The 15294-nt window shown below is 49.7% G+C and overlaps 1 long non-coding RNA gene across 1 annotated transcript in view; it reads left to right on the plus strand.

The window, feature by feature from the left end:
* Window positions 1-15294, plus strand: part of LOC143800648 (uncharacterized) — a 178401-nt gene that overhangs the window by 19643 nt on the left and 143464 nt on the right. The window contains exon 2 of the long non-coding RNA XR_013220814.1: window positions 6528-6637. This is a non-coding gene — a long non-coding RNA (uncharacterized LOC143800648). The remainder of the gene's footprint in view (window positions 1-6527; window positions 6638-15294) is intronic.

Raw genomic sequence — 15294 nt, forward strand, 5'->3', positions numbered from 1 at the left:
TCATGTGGTTTGGAAACCTAATCTTGTTCCTCTGGATCCATTCTAGAAAGAAAAAGAGTGTCCTTGCTCATGTCACCTTCATGTCACCTACTCCTCCCCCCTTTGGATCCAGGGGAACTAGGAGAAGAGTAACGGGGTTTAGGACAGTGCACCTTTTCAAAGTCACATTAGTAGGCATGAGAATAGCACACCGAAGTCGCAGCTGTCCAGCCATGGACATGTGGCTAGGTTGTACCTGATTAAGGATACTATATACATCGTGGGGTATGGACCATCAGTGGGTGATCCAAAACAATCTCTGAAGACTTGTGTAGCAACAGCTGGACAGACAACACGGCCCGAACACAGAAGGGGCTTCCTCTTGCCACCGTACCCAGGCGGCCACTATAATAAGCAACAGGTCTCTGTTTGTCTCCATGAAGCTGAATCAGCACACCTGTAGCATGTCCTGCAGGTGAGCTCTGTCTGCAATACTGTGCAGCAGTGCTCGGGTGTCTTGTAATCATATATAGGGCCTGCAGTGTGTAACACTATATCACAGGGCAGATTCCCTCTTTGGGTGGACATAGCGTCTCCTGGATACAAGGGGCCATAAGTGGCAAGGTAGGCCTGACACTCTTGGGCTATGACTGGCCCCCCTTTGGCATAACTGTCCACGTCAATTGTCATCCCTGTTAAATGAATGCAAACAGAACTGGCAATCTGGGTATAATGGAAAGCTGAAGAAGACATTGGCAAGATCGATAACCATGAACCAAGCGGCATCCTGAGATATCTGGGACAAAAGAGTATGTGGCTTAGGCACCACCGGAGTTTCTGGAACAGTAACTGCATTAAATGCCTGTAGATCTTGTACCAACCGGTACACAGGGGGTTGGCCGGGTGGGTTTTTTTTTTTTTTTTCTTAACGGGAAACACGGGTGTGTTACATGGGGAAACACAGGGTATCAGGGCACCATTATCGAATAACATTTGTATTTGCCCCTTGAGACACTGCTCCTGATCATATTTCAAAGAGTATTGATGGACTTTAGAAAAAGGGGCACCAGGTTTGAGAAACACTTTTACTGGTTCTACAGGCATTATTGGGGGAGAATCTGGGTCTATCAGGACCATCATAACTGTGGGAAGGGCAAGTAGGATACACATCTCTTTATATTCATCTGCATAGGAGTTATATAACGCAAGGACCATCTGACCATCATCTTGGAATTATATCCTGGAGCAGAACTGTAATAATAAAACTGCCCCCAGTAAATTTACCGAACCTATAGAAGAGATTACGAACTGAGCAGTAACTTCAGGGAAAGGTCCCACAGGGATAGGTTTTATAAGAGTATATTTATTGGGTCTGTCATCTACTCTAATTAAAACAAGCTCTTGATCTGAGAATTTGCATGGCGGGGCTGGGGAGATAATGAAATTCCCATACGGGGTTAAAGGCGTATTGGAATGTGAAGCTGGACTCACGTGTACGAAGGGAGGAGGCAGAAACTAGAGTCTGTTACATAGACAGTAAGAAGCGCTGCTGATTTAACCCTTCCTTTCCTGCTGGACTAAATTCTTTTGAAAACCTTTTACTATTTGCAATGCATCATCCGGAGTGGAAATCCCAATATCGGATCTACTACAAAAAGGTATGAATGGGCTTTTTATTACAATGGGAATCCCAGATCTTCAAACACTACCATAAGACGCCCATAGAACTTCTCGGCAATCCAGGATATATTGGTGCCTTTTACCAATCTTTCAATTACTTACAAGTTTTCATCTAAGACTAGGCAGGTCTATTTCACTTTCAATTTCATACAGTACTTATTGCTGTAAACATAAATCTCTCAGTGTGTATTGTACCAAGGACAGAGAAAACTTAGAATGCAATACATGGCCCCCCCCCTCCCCCGTAGCCCACAGCGCCGAGGGGAAAAATTGCAAGCAGGTCGCGCAGGGATTCACTCAGCCCCTCCCATCTAGTAACACGGAGATAAGAACTTCCACTGCATTCTTCAGCGCTGAAGGGAGAGCAAGAGCACAACTCTATACCCCCCTTTCTCCAGCACGTAGCGCAGATAAGGAGAAAGAAGAAGAAGAAGTGACAAAGAAATCTCGCAGCGGTCTGCTCAGCCCCTCCCCTACAGTACACAGCACTGATACAAAGCTCCGTATCTTCTACAGTCACAAATTACAGCAGTTTTCAGACCTAATTTCTACAAAACTTTCCTATAATCCTCCGTGGTCTGGGCAGAGCCCCAAAGACGGTCCGTACGCACACACAAGGCAGGTCTCCACCCAGGTTGGATTCTGCACAACACAAACAGGACACACCTACGCTTCTGGAGATCCCTTTCCGCCGCCATTACAGGGCGCTGGCTGAGACTGCATTTTCATCATCAGTGGCACGGCGGCCATTTTACAATCTGTAAGATCACAGTTCAAAGGCATTTTATAACCAAATACGGGCTCTACATTATCTGATCCTTCCTCTCAACCTATTTTCATCCTTTGTTCTTTAAGCCTCGCGCAACTCGCAGATAAGCTTCTTGACTGTCTCTTGCCCTCCCGTGACCATTGTCTTGACTTCCACGGCATCCTCATCTAACTTGTGGGGCACTGACTTCTTTTGCTGTAAGATACGCAGCTTGGCTCCCAGGATACTATGGTTTTCTGCAGTAAAACCACTGGCAGCGATCTTCAACACTGATATTCTAAAAACACGGAGCCTCTCGCTCAACGTATAAGAAAAAGAGCCTCGCGCTCAATATTTCCATCCCTAACCTGAACACAGTGATTAACAGACTATCCTGCCACGATATCCCAAACAGTCGGGAGGCGGTCTCCTAGTGAGACCCCTCCACAAAAATTCTGGTGGTCCCGTACGGAGCGTCTTAATTACCTGTTTCTGGTGGTCCCGTTCCGGGACGTCTTAATTACCTATTTCTGGTGGCTCCATACGGGGCGTCTTAATTACCTATTTGTACTCAAAATTCTGGTGGTCCCCCACTTGGGACGTCTTAATTACCGGTTAGTACAATATCACAGAGGCTGCGTCTCCTATCCCTTTCACTAAGCTGCCCCACAATCTACAACTGGCTCAATTTTTCAGTCCACTTCACTACTAGACAATAGTCACGGGTAGGGTGGTTGAATGGAGTACAATGACCGGTAAAGGAGGTGTGGTGTACAGAGGTCGCACAGGATGCGACGTCTCTCAGTTGCTGGTTCAGAGCGTGGCACAGGATCACGTTTGATCTCACCACTCGATCATTCACCTCCCGGACCCAAGGAGACTACAGACAAACCAATAACGGCTGAGACACTAGCAAGTGTGACATATACAGTGTACATGATCGCCACTTACCGTGTACGGAGGGTGATCAGTCCTCGAGGTCAGCCACTACGGGTATCATCCACAGACATCCAGGCATGGGTCCAGAGGGTCTCGGATCGCTGGCCACGCCCCCGTTGGTCGTGCCAAAATTGTCGGGGTCGTAATACGACAATTAAATCCTCATTCACCAGTCATTCCAAATTAATATGTGTGCAGGGCATCTGGTACCGGATAAGAATAAATCAGACAGGTAGCTGGTTCAAACTTAGTTAATGCCCCGTGCATCCACACATGTCTGCAGCGGTCACACCAACTGGCTTTATTCTAAAATACACAATACTATATTGAGTGTTAGGGGAAGGCGTGCATTAGGCGGGGTTTAAGCTAGCATCCAGTCTTTCTGATTTGTTCTGACGTCTTCTGGTGGATTCCTCCTTTTCTTCACATTCCTTAAGTTTCGTTTCTGAGGAAATGGCTTAACCCTTCGGTCACTAACCTGAAACGAAACTGAACTCTGGCGACCATCTTTAAATACAATTACATATGCATTAGCTAGCAGATAGGAAAAACTTATTGTTTTACAGTGTAAGATATATAAAAGTACAAAGGTATATAAGAAAATACATTTTCACCTTGACACTAGCAAGAACTTATCTTATGCTGAAATGGACAGGCCATCAGAGAAATCCAAGTAGAGATCTGAATCCAACCCAGAGAACATTGACAGCTGGCATGGACTACAGACCAGAGCCAAGTTAAATAGCAAGGCCAGTGGAGCCGATTAGTGAAAGCAGCTGCTGCAGAACCTCAAGGAGCAGCAGTTCCACTCGAAACCACCAGAGGGAGCCCAAAGGCAGAACTCACAAAAGTACCATTCATAACCACAGGAGGGAGCCCAAGAACGGAATTCACAACACGTATACGCCTTTTGTCAAGAGAGGCCATACAGCGGCCACGGTCCCTAAGAGGATGCCGACATGATGGGGTTAATGTGGGAAGTAGTGAGCTAACTGGGGTTTTTTGTTTTTGAGTTGGGGCAGTGAGGAAGGGGTTAATATTAAGAGCGGGAAGAAGAATGCTTAACTTTGAATTTGTGAAGGAGGTGGGGTTGTTTTTGGCAATAAGGGGGAGGGACAGTATAAGAAGGTGCACTCTACTCACAACGACAACCATTTTGAGTACCCACCTAAAGAGTTAAGGAAGCTCCTACCCACCCTCCCCTTTTTTATATGAGGAGTACTGTAAGTGTTGGAGGTGTGTTAAGGTCGTTTTTCAATGCTGGGGAATGTGAAAAGCTATTGTTCAGTGGTGGTATTGTTGTGGCGAGTATGTCAATTTGTCATGGCAGCTCGGCGGGGGGGAGATCCTCGAAGTTGGTGGAAGTGGAAAATGGCGGATTAATGGGGGTAATCTTGAGATTACTACTACCACGTAGTATATTGCCTAGCCACATAGTATATAGCACAGCCCACGTAGTAAATAGCACAGCCCACGTAGTATATTGCCCAGCCACGTAGTATATAGCACAGCCACGTAGTATATAACACAGCCCATGTAGTATATAGCACAGCCATGTAGTATATAACACAGCCCATGTAGTATATAGCACAGCCATGTAGTATATAGCACAGCCACGTAGTATATAGCACAGCCACATAGTATATAGCACATCCACATAGTATATAGCACAGCCACATAGTATATAGCACAGCCCACATAGTATATAGCACAGGCCATGTAGTAAATAGCACAGACACATAGTATGTTGTCCAGCAATGTAGTATATTGCCCAGCCACGTAGTATATTGCCCAGCGACGTAGTAAATAGCACAGACATGTAGTATAATGCCCAGCCACATAGTATATTGCCCAACGACGTAGTATATTGCCCAGCCACATAGTATATTGCCCAGCCACGTAATATATTGCCCAGCCACGTAGAATATTGCCCAGCCATATATATTGCCCAGCCACGTAGTATATTTCCCAGCCACGTAGTATATTGCCCAGCTACGTAGTATATTGCCCAGCCACGTAGTATATAGGCCCAGTGACGTAGTATATTGCCCAGCGACGTAGTATATTGCCCAGCAACATAGTATATTGCCCAGCCACGTAGTATATTACCCAGCAATGTAGTATATTGGTCAGCCACATAGTATATTGCCCAGCCACGTAGTATATAGCACAGATATGTAGTATATAACATAGCCCACACAGTATCTAACACAGCCCATGTAGTATATAGCAATGTGGATACTATATCTCTGTTAAAAAAAGAATTAAAATAAAAAATAGTTATATACTCACCCTCCGGCGGCCCCCGGATCCAGCCCAGGTGTTTAACGATGCTTCTCGTGACGCTCCGGTCCCAAGAGTGCATTGCGGCCTTGCGAGATGATGACGTAGCAGTCTCGTGAGACCGCTAAGTCATCATCTCGCGAGACCGCAATGCATGGACCGGTCACCGGAGCGTCGCGTTTACATTTAGGCAAACAAATTCAAAACTATTGGTCTCTAACTTGAGTTTTATATTTTTTATATTCCTAATAACACAAGACCAGATAGAAGCAGCTGCCATGTGTTGGTAAATGGTATTGGCACTTTTCAAGTCGTATTTTCTAGTGTTAAATATTTTATGTCATGGCTTATTAAGATGTCAGTGATTTTTCTCATACGCAAAAAATTGTCCTAGTTTAATCAGTGTTTTTGATCATAGTTTCATCGGAATTAGGTCTGTGTGCCAGTTTTTACCATAAAATGTGTTTAGAGTTTCATCACTTTTTCCTAAATGAAAAAAGCAAACAAACAAAACGTAATGAAGGTTTCAAAATATTCTCACATCAAACAGTCTGTGAAAAAAAGACAGCACATGGATGTCCAATTTTTTACGGACCCATAGATTTGCATTGGTGAGACTGAGCCGAGACTTGGCTCAAAGTCGGACATACCTCAGTTATTTTGTGCAGACAGCGAAAATACACGGATAACTGAAAAGCCTCATAGACTATAATGGGTATGAGTGCAAGTGCAAAACACAGACAGAACTCGTACGAGAAAAACTGATGTCGGCATGAGGCCCTAGACTGCACTTCTTGCCTGGAGTACAGCAATATTGTTAGTGATAGAGAATGTTCTGGTTTAATTCTCCAGCTGCTCAAATAAAAAGTGAATAAAGCCTTTTTTTCATCTTTTGCAGTGCTTTTAAAGGAAGGATTAACCGTGCTTTTGCAGATAATCTCTGGAACAGTTATTTACAAAAGTTTAACCAGCCAAATTTCACATTATTACACAATATCAACATGTCAGGTAAAACAAGAGCCATCATTCAGTTCCTTTCCCAGGGAATATAATGTTTTTGTAAACTGGAGAGCCGTCAGGAATTTCTGTGCCCTATAAAGTCAAGACATCTGGCCCCTCATCCAGAGGCATAGCTAGGATTTTGGTTCAGGGGGGCGAAGCTTCTGAGTGGGCCCGTAACCAGGTAACCTTGATTACAGCTGGGTTACGCACCCCAATAGTGGAGGAGAACCTCAGCACATGACTGCGCTATTACTGAAGATAATCTCTATATAAAGACCAACATGGATATTACCGCCATATGGTCAGTGGTAGATATCAGTCCTACAGAGCACATAAGAGATTATGAGTAACCCACCAGGGCAATGGGTATACTCGGCACCAGGTCCGGTTGCTTAAAGGGGATGTCACGGTGGCTGCGACCCAATCCGTGGCCCTGGGACTCACTGTAAAAGGGGAATGGTCTTTAAAGGGAATTGTGATAAAGTCTGTTGTGACGCCACCTCTGGAGTTCAGTCAATAGGGGGACCGACGCTGCTTTAAAGGGGTCCTCTGAGGGATGTTGTTGCAGCAATGATTGTAACGCTTCCCACAGGGGAAGCGGGGTCCCCAGGGCTCTGCGTTGCAGTCTTTACCTGGTTTACTGAAGATTAGTGTTGAGCGATACCTTCCGATATCGGAAAGTATCGGTATCGGAAAGTATCGGCCGATACCGTCAAAGTATCGGATCTAATCCGATACCGATACCCGATCCCAATGCAAGTCAATGGGACGAAATATATCGGAATTAAAATAAACCCTTTATAAACTTGTAGGTTCATTCTACATGAAGGAAAACAACTAAGAATAATGTAGGATGTATTGGGGGACGTGGCGGAGACATTAAAGGCACAGAGGTTTAGCCCAAACAAATAGAATAGCAGGTTTTTTGTTTTTTTTAATGACGTTCGGTGTTAGAAAGATTTTGACTATGCTATTTATTTATTTTTTTTTTTCAGATATTGATGTTTCACTACTTCCACGTCCTTCACCTTCTTTTTTACTTCTCCCACACTTTCTTCTTCATTATCCTCATCATCAGCTTCTTTGACATCAACTATCTTCACCTTATTCATCTTCTTCTTCTTCTACCTATTTTTTTTTTTTTTTTTACATTGTTCATATTCTTTTTATTTAACTATTATCTTTTTCATATTCAACTTCTTCATCATATTCTTATTTGTGACAGGCATTCCCGTAGCTGTTATCTATAAAAGTTTGAAGATTACACCTTCCGTTCTGCCTGTCACAAAAGAGTTACATTTGTCCGCGTTCAGTTTGGCCTGCAGCATCAGGCTTTATCCAGGGGCACCACGAGGAGGAACGGACTCACCCCCATACACTGCTTAGTCTTCTTCTGCTTATAATTTAGATAATATCTTTTGCTCTGATATTTAGTCTTATGCTTAATGTTCTTCTGCTCTTTGTTCTGCAGCCTCTTGTTCTTCTGCTTCTCGGTCTCCCATGTCGTCGTCGTCTCCAGGGTCGTCGTCTCCAGGGTCGTCGTCTCCGGGGTCGTCGTCATCGGGTGGTCTTCAGGGTCATCGTCTCCAGGGTCGTCGTCATCACGGTGGTTGTCGTCTCTGGTGTCGTCGTCATCTTAGGGGTGGTCTTCCGGGTCATCGTGTTTAGTCTCTTGAACTTGGAAATGTAGCAGAAGGTACAAGAAGGCTGAGAAAATGCCGAGAAACAGCTGATGGAACTGGAACTCGGATGGCTACCCGAAGGTCCAAGAGCCAATGGAACTACCGAGGACCAGCTGACGTTACTGGAACCCGGTTACTAAGCAGGAGGTACCCGTGCCTGAAAGCACTACCAAGGACCACCTGACGTTGGTGGAACTCGGATACCCAGAGGGAGGCACCTAAGCCAAAGGCTCTGCCCGGAACCAGCTGACGGTACTGGAACCAGGATGGGGAGCAGAAGGTACAAGAGCAAAAGACACTGCCGAGAACCAGCTGACGGTGCTGGAACCCGGATGGGTAGCCGAAGATCCAAGAGCCAATGGAACTACCGAGTACCAGCTGACGTTACTGGAACCCGGTTACTAAGCAGGAGGTACCCGTGCCTGAAAGCACTACCAAGGACCACCTGATGTTGGTGGAACTCAGATACCCAGAGGGAGGCACCTAAGCCAAAGGCTCTGCCCAGAACCAGCTGACGGTACTGGAACCAGGATGGGGAGCAGAAGGTACAAGAGCAAAAGACACTGCCGAGAACCAGCTGACGGTACTGGAACCCGGATGGGTAGCCGAAGGTCCAAGAGCCAATGGAACGACCGAGGACCAGCTGACGTTACTGGAACCCGGTTACTAAGCAGGAGGTACCCGTGCCTGAAAGCACTACCAAGGACCACCTGACGTTGGTGGAACTCGGATACCCAGAGGGAGGCACCTAAGCCAAAGGCTCTGCCCGGAACCAGCTGACGGTGCTGGAACCAGGATGGGGACCTATTCAAGCTTGTCTTCCTAGAGCCCCAACTAGCAGTGTTGGAGCAAAGGGTCAGCAGGAGGAGGAGATGGAGCAGAGTGTAGGCCGAAGCCTGCACTGGCGGCAGCTTTGGGTCTGTTGTGTCTGCGTGGCAGTTGCAGGACACGTTGCCGGCTGCACAGCAGGGGAACAGCTGGCGGTGCTGAACCCCACTGACACATTGGCTGGTGTTTTTCTCTGTGCAGCTAGCAGTACCGGGCCCCAACTGGCGGTGTTGGAGCCCGGGCTCTGCAGGGGGAGCAGAGTGTAGGCCGAAGCCTAATTGAACCAATTTCAAAGGTAACCTTTAACCCCCCCTCAGGTGTTACAAAGTAGAAGAGCCACAGCTTATGCAGCAGTAGTGCTGCACAAGTCAAAGGTTGCTCTTTTAATTTTTCTCCTTGCACACGCTGAATGAAACACGTATAACATTTAGCCCTTTATACAGTCAAACTGTGTTGGAGGCGCGAGTTCCCTTCGTAATGAGACGCAGCACAGATGTCAAGAATCCCACCTTGGTGCTGGGTGCAGCCTCCTGAGCGTTGTTATTTGCTGTACAGGAGTCTGCGCTGTCATGTTATCCCCTGGCCTAGCGCTGTTAGCGCTGCCCATCTTCTGACAACATTTAATGTCGGCCGGTGCGGTTCGCGATGACCATGAATCCCAGCCCCCCAGTGTCTTAACATTGTTAAAACACTGCGGGGCTGGGATTCATGGCCTGGCGCAGTACATATGTTCGCCTCTCGCTTGGGTTCTTACACCCGCTTCAGACTATGCGGCGTCAGCTGATCCCTTATCGCATGCCACGGCCATGAAGCCGCACAGTCTGAAGAAGGCGGAAGGAGATGAGGGACAGGCGAACTGATGCACTGCTCATGCCCATCAATCACACCCTCGCAGTCCCAATAAATAAGACACCGAGGGGCGTTGTGTGGGTCAGGGCGGCCGCAGAGGCGCAGGCAGCCAAACAATGATGCCAGAAGACGGGCAGTGCTACCAAAGGGGTTGCAGCGTGTCATTACAAAGGAAAGTCACACCTCCGGGACGGTTAAATGGTCACACAGAGGACACATTTTAGACGTGTTTTCAGTTCCACATGTGCGAGGAGAATACGTTTATGAGCCACCTTGCACACATGCAGCATTACCGCTTTACAAGGTGGCTGTAAAACGTACAAACGCCTGGGGGAGGGGGGACAGGTTCCCTTCAATTTCAGTTCTTGTGTCTGCGTGGCTTTTGCAGGACACGATGCCGGCTACACAGCAGGGGAACAGCTGGCGGTGCTGAACCCCACTGACACATTGGTTGGTGTTTTTCTCTGTGCAGCTAGCAGTACCGGGCCCCAACTGGCGGTGTTAGAGCCCAGGGTCAGCAGGAGGAGGAGATGGAGCAGAGTGTAGGCCGAAGCCTGCACTGGCGGCAGCTTTGGGTCTGTTGTGTCTGCGTGGCAGTTGCAGGACACATTGCCGGCTGCATAGCAGGGGAACAGCTGGCGGTGCTGAACCCCACTGACACATTGGCTGGTGTTTTTCTCTGTGCAGCTAGCAGTACCGGGCCCCAACTGGCGGTGTTGGAGCCCGGGCTCTGCAGGGGGAGCAGAGTGTAGGCCGAAGCCTAATTGAACCAATCTCAAAGGTAACCTTTAACCCCCCCTCAGGTGTTACAAAGTTGAAGAGCCACAGCTTATGCAGCAGTAGTGCTGCACAAGTCAAAGGTTGCTCTTTTAATTTTGCTCCTTGCACACGCTGAAAGGAACACGTATAACATTTGGGCCCTTACACAGTCAAACTGATTTTGAGGCGTGAGTTCCCTTCGTAAAGAGACGCAGTACAGCTGGCAAAAATGCCACCTTGGTGCTTTGCGCGGCCTCCTGAGCATCGTTATTTGTTGCACAGGAGTCTGCGCTTTTGTGTTATCCCTTGGCCTTGCGCTGTTAGCGCTGGCCATCCTCTGACATCATGTAATGTCGGCCGTTGCGGTTTGCGATGACCATGAATCTAAGCCCCGCAGTGTCTTAACATTGTTAAAACACTGCGGGGCTGGGATTCATGGCCTGGCGCAGTACATATGTTCGCCTCTCGCTTGGGTTCTTACACCCGCTTCAGACTATGCGGCGTCAGCTGATCCCTTATCGCATGCCACGGCCATGAAGCCGCACACTCTGAAGAAGGCGGAAGGAGACGAGTGACAGGCGAACATATGCACTGCTCAAGCCCATCAATCACACCCTCGCAGTCAAAATAAATAAGACACCGAGGGGCGTTGTGTGGGGCAAGGCGGCCGCAGAGGCGCAGGCAGCCAAACAATGATGCCAGAAGACGGGCAGCGCTACCAAGGAGCTTGTTGCGTGTCAATACAAAGGAAAATCACACCTGAGGGACGTTTTAATGGTCGCAGAGGACTCATTTTAGACGTGTTCAGTTCAACCTGGGCAAGGAGAATAAGTTTCTGAGCCACCTTGCACACATGCAGCATTACTGTCGTACAAGGTGGCTGTAAAACGTAGAAACGCCTGGGGGAGGGGGGACAGGTTTCCTTCAATTTCAGTTCTTGTGCCTGCGAGGCTTTTGCAGGACACGTTGCCGGCTACACAGCAGGGGAACAGCTGGCGGTGCTGAACCCCACTGACACATTGGCTGGTGTTTGGCTCTGTGCAGCCAGCACATCTGGGCCCCAACTGGCGGTGTTAGAGCCCAGGGTCAGCAGGAGGAGGAGAGGGATTACAGTGTAGGCCGAAGCCTGCACTGGAGCAAGTTGAAAGGGAAATTTTAACCCCCCCCCAAGCGTTTGTAGCTGAAAGAGCCATCGTGTACAGCACTAATGCTGGAAAAGGTAAACTTAGCTCTTTTAATTATGGTCCTTGCACATGCTGAACCTAACACTTATGAAAAGTGTCCCCTCCTACTGTGATACCGTCCGGTTGGTGGAACTGTCCTTTGTGATGTGACGCAGCACAGCCGTCATTCTTACCCCCTTGGCGCCGTGCGCCGCCTCCTCAGCGTTGTTTGAATCAGTCCCGGAGCCTGCGCTGTTAGGTTAGCCCTTGGCCATGCACACATTTTGCGCTGCCCGTCTTCTGACATCATTTGGTGTCAGGCTGGCTGCGCCTGTGCGGCCGCGCTGGCCGAGAGCCCGCCTCGCAGTGTCGTCTAATGTAATCCCACCGCGGGCCTGGGATCCGTGGCCATGCGCAGTGCATATCCTCACCTCTCACTCCCCTCCCTACGGCTTCTTCAGACTGTGCGGTGTCACGGCCGTGGCATGCTATTAGGGACCAGCTGACACCGCACAGTCTGAAAAAGCCGTAGGGAGATGAGTGAGAGTTGGAGGTTCAGATATGCACTGCGCATGTCCATGGATCCCAGGCCCCCAGTGGGATTAAATCAGAAGACAGTACGAGGCGGGCTCTCGGCCAGCGCGGCCGCACAGGCGCAGCCAGCCTGACACCAAATGATGTCAGAAGACGGGCAGCGCAAAATGTGTGCATGGCCAAGGGCTAACCTAACAGCGCAGGCTCCAGGACTGATTCAAACAACGCTGAGGAGGCGGCGCACGGCGCCAAGGGGGTAAGAATGACGGCTGTGCTGCGTCACATCACAAAGGACAGTTCCACCAACCGGACGGTATCACGGTAGGAGGGGACACTTTTCATAAGTGTTAGGTTCAGCATGTGCAAGGAGCACCACGAAAAGAGGCACTTTTTCCCTTTGCATCATTACTGCTGCACAAGGTGGCTCCTTCAGTAACAAACGCCTGGGGGGGGGGACAGGTTCCCTTAAATTTAACTTGTTGTGCCTGCGTGGCGGTTGCAGTACACGTTGCCGTATACACAGCAGGGGAACAGCTGGCGGTGCTGAACCCCAATAACACATTGGCGAGGTGTTTGACTTTGGTGGAGGAGGAGGAGGTGGAGGAGGTAGGAGGAGGTAGGAGGGATTGCCACACACACAGCAGGGGAACAGCTGACGTTACTGAACCCCAATAACAGAGGAGGGACTGTTGGGACTGTGCGGACAGCACTTCTGGACGGCAACTAGCGGTGTTGGAGCCCAGGGACAGGTGGAGGAGGAGGAGGTGGAGGAGGTAGGAGGAGGTAGGAGGGATTGCCACACACACAGCAGGGGAACAGCTGACGTTACTGAACCCAATAACAGAGGAGGGACTGTTGGGACTGTGCGGACAGCACTTCTGGACGGCAACTAGCGGTGTTGGAGCCCAGGGACAGGAGGGGGAGGTGGAGGTGGAGGAGATAGGAGGGATTGCCACACACACAGCAGGGGAACAGCTGACGTTACTGAACCCCAATAACAGAGGAGGGACTGTTGGGACTGTGCGGACAGCACTTCTGGACGGCAACTAGCGGTGTTGGAGCCCAGGGACAGGTGGAGGAGGAGGAGGAGGTGGAGGAGGTAGGAGGAGGTAGGAGGGATTGCCACACACACAGCAGGGGAACAGCTGACGTTACTGAACCCCAATAACAGAGGAGGGACTGTTGGGACTGTGCGGACAGCACTTCTGGACGGCAACTAGCGGTGTTGGAGCCCAGGGACAGGTGGAGGAGGAGGAGGTGGAGGAGGTAGGAGGAGGTAGGAGGGATTGCCACACACACAGCAGGGGAACAGCTGACGTTACTGAACCCCAATAACAGAGGAGGGACTGTTGGGACTGTGCGGACAGCACTTCTGGACGGCAACTAGCGGTGTTGGAGCCCAGGGACAGGTGGAGGAGGAGGAGGTGGAGGAGGTAGGAGGAGGTAGGAGGGATTGCCACACACACAGCAGGGGAACAGCTGACATTACTGAACCCCAATAACAGAGGAGGGACTGTTGGGACTGTGCGGACAGCACTTCTGGACGGCAACTAGCGGTGTTGGAGCCCAGGGACAGGAGGGGGAGGTGGAGGTGAAGGAGATAGGAGGGATTGCCACACACACAGCAGGGGAACAGCTGACGTTACTGAACCCCAATAACAGAGGAGGGACTGTTGGGACTGTGCGGACAGCACTTCTGGACGGCAACTAGCGGTGTTGGAGCCCAGGGACAGGTGGAGGAGAAGGAGGTGGAGGAGGTAGGAGGAGGTAGGAGGGATTGCCACACACACAGCAGGGGAACAGCTGACGTTACTGAACCCCAATAACAGAGGAGGGACTGTTGGGACTGTGCGGACAGCACTTCTGGACGGCAACTAGCGGTGTTGGAGCCCAGGGACAGGTGGAGGAGGAGGAGGTGGAGGAGGTAGGAGGAGGTAGGAGGGATTGCCACACACACAGCAGGGGAACAGCTGACATTACTGAACCCCAATAACAGAGGAGGGACTGTTGGGACTGTGCGGACAGCACTTCTGGACGGCAACTAGCGGTGTTGGAGCCCAGGGACAGGAGGGGGAGGTGGAGGTGAAGGAGATAGGAGGGATTGCCACACACACAGCAGGGGAACAGCTGACGTTACTGAACCCCAATAACAGAGGAGGGACTGTTGGGACTGTGCGGACAGCACTTCTGGATGGCAACTAGCGGTGTTGGAGCCCAGGGACAGGTGGAGGAGAAGGAGGTGGAGGAGGTAGGAGGAGGTAGGAGGGATTGCCACACACACAGCAGGGGAACAGCTGACGTTACTGAACCCCAATAACAGAGGAGGGACTGTTGGGACTGTGCGGACAGCACTTCTGGACGGCAACTAGCGGTGTTGGAGCCCAGGGACAAGTGGAGGAGGAGGAGGTGGAGGAGGTAGGAGGAGGTAGGAGGGATTGCCACACACACAGCAGGGGAACAGCTGACGTTACTGAACCCCAATAACAGAGGAGGGACTGTTGGGACTGTGCGGACAGCACTTCTGGACGGCAACTGTTATGACCCCAATGGCGAGGGTCTCAGAGAAACAAGTAAGTCTGCGACGTACAAAAATCCAGCTCATAGGGCAGTGGTAACTGGGTTGACCATATATCTACTCCTAACGCCAACACTAGCAGTAGCCGGGGAACATGCCTACGTTGGTCGCTAGATGTCTCGCGCCAGCCGGAGGACTAACTACCCCTAGAAGAGGAAAACAAAGACCTCTCTTGCCTCCAGAGAATAGACCCCAAAAGTAGGATAGTAGCCCCCCACAAATAATAACGGTGAGGTAAGAGGAAATGACAAACACAGAGATGAACTAGATTTT

This window comes from Ranitomeya variabilis, chromosome 1 (genome assembly GCF_051348905.1).
Source record: "Ranitomeya variabilis isolate aRanVar5 chromosome 1, aRanVar5.hap1, whole genome shotgun sequence".
Taxonomy (NCBI): domain Eukaryota; kingdom Metazoa; phylum Chordata; class Amphibia; order Anura; family Dendrobatidae; genus Ranitomeya; species Ranitomeya variabilis.